We start from the raw sequence: 13165 nt of genomic DNA on the forward strand, positions 1-13165 counted from the left end.
CACTCGACGGTTGGTGAAGACCAGGGTTTAACATCACCACTCGACGGTTGGCAAAGACCAAGATTTAACGTTGTCGCTCGATGGTTGGTGAAGACCAAGGTTTAACGTCGTCACTCGACGATTGATGAAGACTAGGGTTTAATGTCGTCGCTTGACTGTTGACGAAGACCGGGGTTTAACGTCACCGATCGACACAAGAGTCTTGGATACTTGTGTATCTTATTCATCGTTCACCTACGTTTACAGGACATACTCTATTACAATATTATTTGTATTTAACTACGCACCTCTCAACTGGCCCTATAGGGTTGGAGATGGTTCGCGCTCCAAGGCCGATCGAGCTTTCTTCCTTCCTCGTCCTACAGGTAGTAGACTCTCGAGCTGAGCTTCTACACGACCTTATAAGATCCCACCCATGAGGCTTCGAGCTTGGTGACTTCACCGACTGGCTTTAATCTTTTCCACACCAGATCGCCAATCTGAAAGGACCTCCGGATTACCCTCCAGTTGCAGTTTTATTTCATTCGCTGCCAATACACCGTGAGCCGGACAGTGGCCTTATCTCGATCTTCATCCACCAATCAAGCTCCATGAGTCTCCGTTTAGCGTTCCCCTTGTCGTAGAGTTGCACCCAGTCGAATTCTACTCCGACCTCGACAGGGACTATCGCCTCGCTGCCGTACACCAGCTGGAATAGTGTAACGTCGGTCGCCTCTTTTGGTGTCGTGCGAAGAGCCCACAGGACACTGGGAGTTCATCGACCCAGCTGCCTCCTACGTAGTCGAGTCGAGTCCATAAGCCTCTGACGATATCCTGGTTGGTAACTTTCGTCTGGCCATTGCTCTGGGGGGTAGGCTACTGAGGTAAAAGCTTGCTGAAATCATAGTCTTCGCACTACTCCTTGAGCCTCCGTCCGACGAACTACCTCCCATTGTCTGAGACGAGTCGACAAGGGATGTCGAAACGGCACAAGATGTTCTGTCATATGAACTTGATGATCATCTGTTCAGTTATCTTTGCTAGCGGTTCAACCTCTACCCATTTTGAAAAATAATCCACCATGACAAGCAGGAATCTCCGCTGACCGGTCGTCATTAGAAACAGTCCAACTATGTCCATGCCCCATTGGTCGAACAGGCAATACACTGTGGATGTCTTCATCTCCTAAGTCGGTCGATGCGGGATGTTGTGATATTTTTTGCATGACAGACAGGTGGCTACTGTCAGAGCGGCATTATCTTGAAGCGTGGGCCAGAAATATTCGACGAGGAGGATCTTTCAGACTAGCGATCGACCCCCAAATGACTTCCGTATGAGCCTTGGTGCACTTCCTGAAGGATGTATTCCTCGTCCTCCGGTCTAACACACTTGAGCAGGGGCCTGGAGAAAGCTCTTTTATACAGTTGGTCCCTGATCAGGGTGAACATCCGACCCTCTTTTTTAGTAAGTGGGCTTGCTCCGATCAGCAGGTGTGATGCCTGATCGGAGGAACTCTATTAAAACTGTCCTCCAGTCACTCAGGAAAGTTATTCCTTCCATCCTATCGATGTGCGCCACCAGTGAGACTTGCTCGATCGGTTGCTCTATCACAACCGGTGACAATGAACTGGCTAATTTAGTCAATTCATCCGCAGCCTAATTTTCTGACCAGGGGATCTTCTGAATCACCACTTCTTGAAAACCGACTTTCAACTTGTCAAAAGCTTATACATACAACCTGAGTCGAGAGCTACTTATCTCAAATGTTTTTAATAGCTGCTAAGTAACCAACTGAGAATCTGAGTGGATGAGGACTCTTGTAGCTCTGACATGCCGAGCTGCCTGTAAGACAACTATCAAGGCTTCATATTTAGCTTCATTATTCGTCACCCGATAATCCAACCGAATGGATAGCTGCATCCTATCCTCCCGCGATGAAATTAGAAGAATGTCAATCCCGCTGCCTTACCGAGTGGATAAGCCATCCACATATATCTACCACATTGCATCTAGCTCAGCATGATGAACCTTGGTAATGAAATCAGCTAAGGCCTGGGCCTTGATCGCCGTTTGGGGTTGATACTGGATGTCGAATTCACTTAGCTCGGTTATCCATTTGATTAGCCGTCTGGACGCTTCTAGGTTAAGAAGGACCCTTCCCAAGGCACTGTTGGTCATCATGATAATGGGATGTGAAAGAAAGTAAGGGTGGAGTCTCCAAACGACGAGCACTAGTGCATAAGCCAACTTTTAAAGACAGATGTAGTGGGACTCTACATCTTTTAATATATGGCTTAGAAAATACACAGGCTATTACTCATGGTCGTTCTGCCTTACCAATGTCGAGCCAACCGCATACTCGATGGACGACAAGTAGATCCAGAGTAGTTCGCCAGCGCTCGGCTTGGCCAATACAGGCAACGAGTTAAGGTACTCATTGAGCTCCACCAGCGTCTTGTCACACTCCGTGCCCCATTAAATTTTATCGCTCAACGCAACACCTTGAAGAACGAATGACTCTGATCGGATAACTTGGAGATGAACCTTGACAGCACAGTGATCCGCCCGATCAGCCGTTGGGCCTCCTTCAAGTTGTAGGGCGAGGGTGTGTCCTGTAGCACTTTCACCTTGCTCGGATTCACCTCGATGCCCTGTTCGGTGATGATGTATCCGAGGAAGCGGCCACTCCTTGCACAAAACAGGCACTTGTTCAGGTTTAGCTTTATTCCATAGGTCCTCAAGGTTCGGCAAGTTTCCGTAATGTTTACACAAAGATCAACAGCTCGGAGGGATTTTATTAATATGTCATTGACATATACCTACATGTTGTAGTCGATCTGTCATCGGAACACTTTGTTCATTAGCGTCTGGTAGGTGGCGCCGACGTTCTTCAATCCGAACGGCATGACATTGTAACAATAGGTTCTGTCGGTCGTTATGAAACTGACCTTCTCTTGATCCTCTAAGGCTAGCGGCACCTGATGGTATCCTTGGTACGCGTTGAGTATGCAGATTAACTCGTAGCCGGCCGTAGAGTCCACCATCTGATCTATGTGGAGCAGCGGATAGAAATCCTTTGGGCACGCCTTATTCAAATCACGGAAGTTGATGCAAACCCGCCACTTGTTGCTTGGCTTGAAGACCAGCACGATATTTGCAAGCCAGCTCGAGAATTGAACTTCCCAGATGTGACCGCCCTCCAACAATTTTTTTATCTCTGCCCGAATGATCTGATTTTGCTTAGCACTGAAGTCCCTCTTCTTCTACTTCACAGGTCGAGCGTCCGGTAGGACATGAAGCTCATGCTGAGTCACGCTCGGCGAGATGCCCGGGAGCTCATGCGTCGACCAATCGAACATGTCATGGTTTTGCCTAAGGCATGCGACTAACTCTGCCTTCTTCTTGCTTTCCAGGTCAGCGGCAATAAATGTAGTTGCCTCCGACTGACTGGGACCTCCTCCTTTTCTTCATATACCAGGTAAGGAGGTTCCTCCTTGATAGCATTCACCTCCAAGCGGGGATTCTTCTAAGCGGCCCTCGCTTCGAACTTGACCATCTTGACGTAGCATCGCCGAGCAGCCAGCTGGTCGCCCTTGACTTCGCCCACCTCGTTGTCTATCGAAAACTTAATCTTCTGGTAGAAGGTGGACACTACAGCTCAGAATTTGTTAAAGGTTGGTCGGCCCAATATGATGTTATAGGCGGACAGCGTGTCCACCACAATGAAGTTCGTCGTCCAAATCCTCTTCAGTGGCTCCTCTCCGAGTGAAATGGCCAGTCATGCCTGGCCAATCGGCAACACTTCGTTGCCTGTGAAGTCGTAGAGTGGGGTTGTCATTGGCTACAACTCGCTCCTATCGATTTGCAGCTGGTTGAACGCCTTCTTGAATATAATATTCATCGAGCTCCCTGTGTCAACAAAGGTCCGATGAATAGTATAATTAGCGATTATCATTCGGATGATCAGGGCGTCGTCGTGAGAGATCTCCAATCCCTCTAAGTCTTAGGTGCCAAAGCTTATTTCAAGTCCTTCAGCCTTCTCCTTGCTACATCCAACAGCATGGATCTCCAATCGTCGAGCGTATGATTTCCTCGCTCGGTTGGAATCACCGTCGGTTGGACCACCGGTGATCATTCCAATTTCTCCCTGAGCGGTGTTGCTCCTATTCTCCTCCTCTCGAGACGAGGCACTGTTCTACTCTGCGGGAGTTCAGGCAGGAGCTCGGGCGGGGCTCGTGTTGTTCCTCCGTTAGGACTGGCGATGTCGACGCTCGAACGCCCCTCTCTCTTCCTCCCTTTGGCCAGTTGACCGACGTCTATGATATCGATCGGGTGATAGTGACCGACGACAATATCCTCGTGGAGGCAATCAACTTGCAATCGACGTTAGATCATAGTAACCGCGTGTGTTGTGTGTCGTCGACTGATGGAAGGAGCAGAATAGTGGCGTCCATGTCTTGCCTTTTGCTGCCTTTGGGCGACCGGCCCTACATGTTGCACGGCATGTGTCCTCGGCTCCTGGTATTATTGGACTCCTCCCGATCGGGGCCCCTTTGGGGTTTGATGCCTACTCGATGGTCGTCGCTCGGGCGATGCTATGGGCTCGGCAGGCGCCTCCTTTCTTCTGGCCATTTGGGCTTCATCCACGTTTATATATTCTGTGACCCTCCTGAGCAGATGGTCAAAGTCCCTCAGTGGTTTCCGAATGAGTGATCGAAAGAACTCCCCATCGGTGAGACCCTGGGTGAAGGCGTTCACCAACACTTCTGCGGAGATCGAGGGAATGTCCATGGCTACCTAGTTGAAGCACTAGATGTAGGTCCTCAGTGCCTCCCTGGGCCCTTGCTTCAAGGAGAACAGATTGACGCTGGTCATCTGGTGGTGGCGACTGCTGGCGAAGTGGTGTAGAAACGCCGCTCAAAGTCCTTAAAGTTGTGGAGTGTGTGCATGTCAACTCATTCATTGGCTGATGGGCTGATGGCATGATCATTCACAGTATTTTGGCAGAAACAATAAACAACATTCCCACGCCACCATTTGCGCCCAAGCCTACTGTTAGAGTGCATATTAAAAGCCTACCTTTTGTAAACATTTATTTTTGAAATAAAAGAATCACATTGGTCAAATGTCTACATTCATTTGTTAAGTGTAGCTGTTCAATTAATTTATATTGTAGATAACATGGTGTGTGGTGTTACACACAGAAGATCATGTTATCAGTTCTTTATAAATTATAAACAGTTGCTCACGACTAAGATGGAAAGGAACAAACCATTAGAATAGTCGTAGTGTAATTAGGTATTAGTTTATCTTGACTAATAAATTACACTAGTACACTCTAAGTGTATTGAGTAGGACCATTTTAGGTAAGCTCCTTTTATACTGACTTAATAAAAGAACTATACCTTAGTTATTATGGAAGTGTGTGCTCTTAATCCTAATATAATAACAAGCATATATATTTAGTATTTATTTCTTTAACTTATCAAAGGGTGAAATTTAGCTCGATAAATCAATAGGTCCGATAAGTTAGGAAATAATATTACTTATAGTGTGTGTTGTTGATTATAGAAAGAAACTGTGTCCTAGTAATCTAGGTTGAGAATGTCCCCAAGAGGAGCTCATAAGGATTGTCGTGTTAAACCTGTTAGGATCCTTCGTACGGCTAGAGAGGGGGGTGTGAATAGCCGACCCCAATCTTTCGCGTTTCTTCCTACGATTAGGTTAGTTGCAGCGGAAATACAAGGAAGAAACTAAGAAGAAGAAAGCAAACCTCAAACGCAAGGATGTAACGAGGTTCGGAGATGAACTCCTACTCCTCGGCGTGTCCGTGAGGTGGACGAGCCCTATCAATCCGTCGGTGGATGAGCCCCCGGAAAACCGGCTAATACAATATACTCCTTGTGGGTGGAGAAACCTCGCCACAAACGTTTGCAACAGCAGACTAGAATACAAGGAATACAAGTAGAAAGACAAGAACAATGTATAAACACTAACTCGCCTTCTCGTCGACTGCCTGTGAAGCAACAACTTCTCGGACAACAGCAGCAGCTGACCGTCCACTGGAAGCTCACACGAAGCTTCTGGGGAGAGCTCAACAAAGCTCGGATCGCAAGCAGCAGCAAGCTAGAAGCAGGAGGAGAAGAAGTAGTTTCCCTGTAGAAGCTCTCAGCCCCTTTATACCTGCGAAGAAGAAACAGTGAAGAAACTGGCGTTGCGTCGCAGCTAGAACTCGATCGATGCGTGGACCGATCAGTAACATCTGATCGATGCGGACCAATCGGAAGAAGCCTATGCTTGTTCCGTCCTCGATCGGTCCATGGACCGATCGAAACTCTCTGATCGGTCCGGACCGATCGAGGCCTCTGATCGGTCTACGGACGATCAGCTTCTTTCTCCGCCGCCATCGATCTCCTTCGATCGGTCTCGCCGTCGAGATAACCATCGATAGCATCTTGATCGGTCACTGATCGGTCACCAGACCGATCAGATGAGCCATGTATCATTGGATCGGTCTGCAGCCCGATCCAAACTTTTCAGCCCTAAACCTAAGGCTTCCACACCAACATCCGGTCAACCTTGACCTGTTGGTACATCATGCCTAGCATCCGGTCACTCCCTTGACCTGCTAGCACTCCCCGCTAAGTGTCCGGTCAATCCCTTTGACCCACTTAGACTTTTCCACACCAGATGTCCGATCATCCCTGATCCATCTGGATTTTCCTCTTCGTGCCAAGTATCCGATCACTCTCTTGACCTACTTGGACTTTCCAACACCAGAAGTCCGATCATCCCTGATCCATCTGGATTTTCCCTTGCCCGGCTTCACTCACCAGGACTTTCCACCTGGCTTCACTCACCAGGATTTCCACACTGCCTAACATCCCAGTTAGGGCTTTCCCATTGCCTAACATCCCAGTTAGGACTTTTCCTCGTGCCAAGCTCCCTGCTTGGACTTCTCCGTGCCAAGTCTCCATACTTGGACTTTTCCAGTGCCAAGTCTCCATACTTGGACTTTTCGCGTGCCAAGCTCCCTGCTTGGACTTTTCCAATGCCAAGTCTCCATGCTTGGACTTTTCGCGTGCCAAGCTCCCTGCTTGGACTTTTCCCGAATCAGGTCAACCAGGTCAACCTTGACCTAAGGTTGCACCTACAATCTCCCAAACACCTATTCTTGTCAAACATCAAGAATAGAACTCTCTCACGAGTGTCAAACATCAACATGCAACTCAACTAGGTCAACCTCGACCTAAGGTTGCACCGACAATCTTCCCAAGTCAAACATCAAAATACAACTCGAGTCAAGTCACCTCGAGTCGGGTCAACCAGGTCAACCTTGACCTAAGGTTGCACCAACAAAACCCTACAGGTGGACTCAGTCTGACATGACAATGAGCTTGAGTGGTACTACTCTTGGACTAAGACATTAATTATAGTGAGTTGTCAATAACTCAATTAAATTAATGGACATTCGATATCTTAAACATAGGGAGATTAACACACTCATGATAAGAAGGAACCCATAATGTAATTTGGGATTGGTGCGGTAGTGCAATAATAACTCTCTAGTGGAATGAGTTATTGTTGATGAACTTGAGTTGTATGTTCGGGGCGAACAAGGGATACTTGAGCTCATCGGGAGGTCAAAACCAATTTCTCCTCTAGGTCCCTGTCGTAGCCTCAATGAAGCCTTAAATCCACTCATGAAAAGCCCATCTTGGTGTCCAAGAGGGGGCCCGCCCATGGCTTGGTGACCAAGCCATAGGGGTCGGCCACTTACTTCTCAAAGGGGGCCGGCCCTTTGCTTGGTGCCCAAGCAAGAAGGGGTCGGCCACTATAATTCAAATTAGGAGGGTTGTTTTAAATTTTTAAAATCTTCTCTTTGTAAATAAACTACAAGTTTAAAAGAAGGATTTTAAATTTACAAAACTTTCCTTATTTGAATTAGGTCACATGGTTTAAAAGAAAGTTTTAAAGTTTTAAAATTTTCCTTTTATAACCATCCTTATGATTGTTGAAAAAAAAGGAAGAGAAGTTTTAAATTTGAAACTTTCTATTTTTGTAACCATGTTAAAAAAGGAAATTTTATAAAGAAGTTTTAAAATTTAAAACTTGGTTTTAATTTTTAAAACTTTCCTTTTTTAACATCCACATTAGGAAATTAAAAGAGAGCTTGTAAAATTTTATAAGAGCTTTACTTCTTTGCTTATAAATTTTTTATAAGATTATTTCTTTCCTTTAAAGGGCCGGCCACCCTTGCTTGGTGCCCAAACAAGGGGTCGGCCAATCATCCAATCATTGATTCAATCATTGATTGAATTAATCAAGGGAAACAAAAGGAAAAATAAAAGGGAAAAAGGAAAAACAAGAGGAAGATTTTAATTTTTGTAAAAATCTTTTCCTTATTTTCCTTGGGCAAGTAATATAAGAGAAGGGGAGGAGAGGCCTCATGAGACATCAATTCTTATTCTCTTGTTGAAGCTCCCTCTTGTGGCCGGCCCTCTCTCCCTTCCCTTTCCCCTTGCTCTCTTTTGTTCCTTGGTGGTGGTGGTGGCCGAATACTAGAGAAAGAGGAGGAGCTTTGCATGGTGTTCATCTTGGAGGATCGTCGCCCACACGACGTCCAAGAGGAGGCGAGGAATACGGTAGAAGATCTCGAGGTTATTAGCATACAAAGAAGAGGTATAACTAGTAATTATTTTCCGCATCATTCTAGTTCTTCTTTGTATAAATTCCAAACACAAGAGGCATATGATTCTAGAGTTTCGGATTTGTTTCGAAGTTGTGTTTCTTTTGTTTTGTTTTTCGGATTTATGATTCGATTGTTCTTTTCGGTTAAACCTAATGTTATTTTAGGAAATTAAATATTGAATTTCTATTAAAGGCTTTGTTGAGGCAGTGGTGGGTGATCTCATGCCCAAGAAGGCCTAGTGCCTCGCCATGTTTAACCTGGGAGCCGATTTTAGAAATAAATATTCAATCAACTTTATAACATAGGTGGATTTGGATCAATAGTGTTAAGTTCTGCTTGCGATCCAAATCTAAACCATTAAGAACAGATAAGTTAAATTTGGAATCAATAATGTTAAGTTCCGTTTGTGATTCCTAATTTAATTTCTAAAGAACACAATAGGTTGTTTAGGAAAGGTTCGACACTTGTACAAAATTTTTGTACAGTGGAACCGGTACGATCTTCCTAGGACCAACCAACAATTGGTATCAGAGCTAGGGTTTGCCTCTGTGTGTTTTGGTTTTCAGTTAATTATGCACATGTCATACATAATTTAGGCAGGATAATAGTAGGATGTGCTAACTTTGTGGTTGCAGACTCCAACTATTATGGCTTATGGTTGTTGTGTGTGATTGGACCCTTTGACATGTCAAGGGCATTTTATTGTATGTGCATGATTATAATATTAAATACAGCAGGAGCTGTATTAGTTATTAGGATTTTATATTTTTGTTTCGATCTAGATTACATGTACATTCTCTTGTGGAATATAGGATCGATAAATGTAAAATTCTATTTTTGTCGCGAATCGTATCCTTACGAAGCGTGGTACTATTGGAGCACCAGAGACGCAGCAGAATAGGAAACAAGATGGATGTGGCGACGGGACCCGATTGCGGTGGCTAAAAATGGCACGGAGGACAGTGATAGAAAATGTCATAATAGTTGGAAAAATATTTTTTCATATTTGTTGCTTTATTTGCTGTGATGTGTGCTCGCATAGTTTAAAATTCCTCACCTTAAATAACTAAGTGGGAGAGAAATTTTTAAATAAATTCCATGGTCTCCATTACTGGTTTGTAAGTAATGCAACAAGCTTGCGTGTTGGCTCTGAGTGCCTCCCTCCACAACGGATGGGTTTGTTGAGGATCACTAGATCAAACTTCCTTTATGGATGGTTATAGGAAATTATTTAGGAGCGTGTGATCTTCTCCAACTGAAGGGGCACAATCCTATTTAATGGACTAAATATCAAGTAATGGTATACACTTAGACGCATTCAATAGTATCCTCCCCAACAGAGTCACTACTATTGTTTTGTGTGACCAAAGGAAAACCAACTATTAATTTTATCTGTCATAAAGTTAAGATGACAAGATAAAAAAAATAATGGGTAAAACCCTCCTCTTACGAATGTTGAATTTGTATACGTCCACACTAACGTGGCATGCAAAATTCATGGTGTTTTGAGGTGTTGGTTAATTTAAAATAGTATTGTTTGAGGAATCAATATTATTCTAAATTTAAAGTCTTGACCAAAGTTTTTTTTTTTATTCTTAGGATGACTTTCAACCCACTAGCCATTATAATAAAAGAGAACAGATTTACTGGTCCCAACTATATAGATTGGAAAAGAAACCTGGACATTGTCTTAACTGCTAAAAGCTATAAGTTTGTACTGTCAGAGGTATGCCCAGATACACCTAACAGTGATTCTACCCCAGAGGAGATTGAGTATCATAAGAAATGGGTAAAAGCAGATGAGATGGCATGGTGTTATATTTTGGCTTCAATGTCAAATGTATTGCAACATCAGCATCAAGATTTACCAACTGCTTATGATATAATGAACAATCTCAAAGAACTCTTTGGGCACCAGAGTCGGACTGCTAGGCAAGAGGCAATGAGAAAGTTAATGACAACCACCATGTCAGAGGGGGTACCCATAAGGGATCATATCCTCAAGATGATGACTTATCTGAACGAAATGCAAGTCCTTGGAGGTAAAATAGATAGGGAAACCCAAGTCGATATTATTCTCCAAACGCTACCCAGAAATTTTGAGCAGTTCCGCCTGAACTATAACATGAACAAAAGGGAGCATACGTTGGCGGAACTTCTGACAGAACTACAGGCAGCAGAAGGTATATTTCGTCATAGTTCTCAGATTCACTATGCTGAAAATGGTTCTACTTCTAAGTCGAAAGGCAAGAAGAAGAAGAAACAGGTTGTTTCAACAAAGAAGGTGAATAAACCTCTAGGAACAGGACAAAAAGCTGGAATGAAGAAGCCGAAGGGCAAGTGCTTTATCTGCAAGTAGGCTGGACATTGGAAAGCAGACTGTCCTCGTAGGAATCAGAACAATAAAGGTATATCTCATTCTCTAGTAGTTGAAACATGTTTAGCGGTGTTATCTACCAGCACCTGTCGTGTAGATACGGGAGCCACTGATCATGTCTGCAACTCTTTGCAAGGGTTCCAAGAAACCCGACGACTATTTGAAGGAGAGATAACTATCTACATGGGCAATGCTACTAAGGTGACAGCTGTTACAGTGGGAGACATCTACTTATCTTTTGATAGGAATAGAAGTTTGGTTTTAAGAAATTATCTTTATATACCCAGTTTCAAAAAGAATTTAATTTCAGTTTCTAAAGTGTATTTGGATGGATATTCTGTTTCTTTTAATAGCAATGTGGTTATAAAGAGAAATAAGGTTATTATCTGTTCTGGTGCATTGGTTGGCAATTTATATACTTTAAATCCAATTCCTTCCATAAAGCAACAAATAGAAATTAATAACACATCTTCTAATTCTAATAAGAGAAAGGAACATTCTGAAATGAACCAAACATATCTTTGGCATCTAAGGCTTGGTCATATTAACTTAAGTAGGATTCAAAGGCTTATAGCTGATGGACTCTTAGGTTCATTAAAGTTGGAAAACTTTCCAACCTTTGAATCTTACTTGGAAGGTAAAATGACCAAGAGACCTTTTATGGCCAAGGGGTATAGAGCCAAAGACGCGTTAGAACTGGTTCATTCTGATTTGTGTGGTCCTATGTCAATCCAGGCAAGAGGTGGTTATGAATACTTTATCTCTTTTATAGACGATTATTCAAGATACGGATACATTTACTTGATGCGCTGCAAGTCTGAATGCTTTGATAAGTTCAAAGAATATAGGGCTGATGTGGAGAAACGTCTTGGTAAAAGTATCAAGATATTACGGTCTGACCATGGTGGCGAATACCTCTTTGGAGAGTTTAGGAATTACTTATCAGAAGTCAGGATTCAATCCCAATTGTCCGCACTTGGTACACCCCCAACAGAATGGTGTGGCAGAACGAAGGAATAGAACTCTTATGGAAATGGTTAGATCGATGATGAGCTATTCAGAATTACCAAATTCGTTTTGGGGATATGCTCTGGAAACAGCAGTGTACATTCTAAATATGGTACCTTCTAAAACAGTTTCTTCTACTCCCATGGAATTGTGGAATGGGCGTAAGCCTAGTCTGAATCATATCCGGATATAGGGTAGTCCAGCACATGTGCTGAAGGGAGATACTGACAAGTTGGAATCACGTACAGAAGTATGTCTGTTTGTGGGATATCCTAAGGGAACGAAAGGGGGTTTGTTTTATAATCCTAAAAATCAGAAGATCATTGTTAGCATCAATGCTCGATTTTTAAAAGATGATTATGTAATGAACCATAAGCCCATGAGTAAAATTGTTCTAGAAGAAATAAGAGAGGACACGTCTACTTTAGTACCAACAGTACAAGATAAAGTACCACAAGAGACTGCAACACGTGTCACACATGATACACAACCAGAGACAGTGCCTTATCGTAGTGGGAGGGTTGTAAGGCAACCTGAGATATTCATGTTTTTGGGAGAGTCTTCGAACTTGATCCCGGATAAACATGAACCTGATCCCCGGACATATGACGAAGCACTCCAAGATAAAGATGCAGTATCTTGGCAAAGGCAATAAATTCAGAAATAGAGTCTATGTATTCTAATAAGGTTTGGGAGATTGTAGAACCACCAGATGGTGTAAAAGCCGTTGGATGCAAGTGGATCTATAAAAGGAAAAGAGGGATAGATGGGAAGGTAGAAACCTTCAAAGCAAGGCTTGTTGCGAAAGGGTATACTCAGAAAGAGAGAATCGATTATGAGGAAATTTTTTCACCAGTAGTTATGCTTAAGTCTATCCGGATACTCTTATCCATTGTCGCTCATATGGATTATGAGATTTGGCAAATGGATGTCAAGACAGCTTTCCTTAACGGAAGTCTTGAAGAAAACATCCATATGAAGCAACCAGAGGGATTCATTGAAAAAGGCAAAGAGCATCTAGTGTGCAAGTTGAATCGGTCCATTTATGGACTGAAGCAAGTTCAAGATCTTGGAACATCCGGTTTAACGAAGTAATCCAGTTATATGGA

Source organism: Zingiber officinale, chromosome 4B (assembly GCF_018446385.1).
Source record: "Zingiber officinale cultivar Zhangliang chromosome 4B, Zo_v1.1, whole genome shotgun sequence".
NCBI classification, from domain to species: domain Eukaryota; kingdom Viridiplantae; phylum Streptophyta; class Magnoliopsida; order Zingiberales; family Zingiberaceae; genus Zingiber; species Zingiber officinale.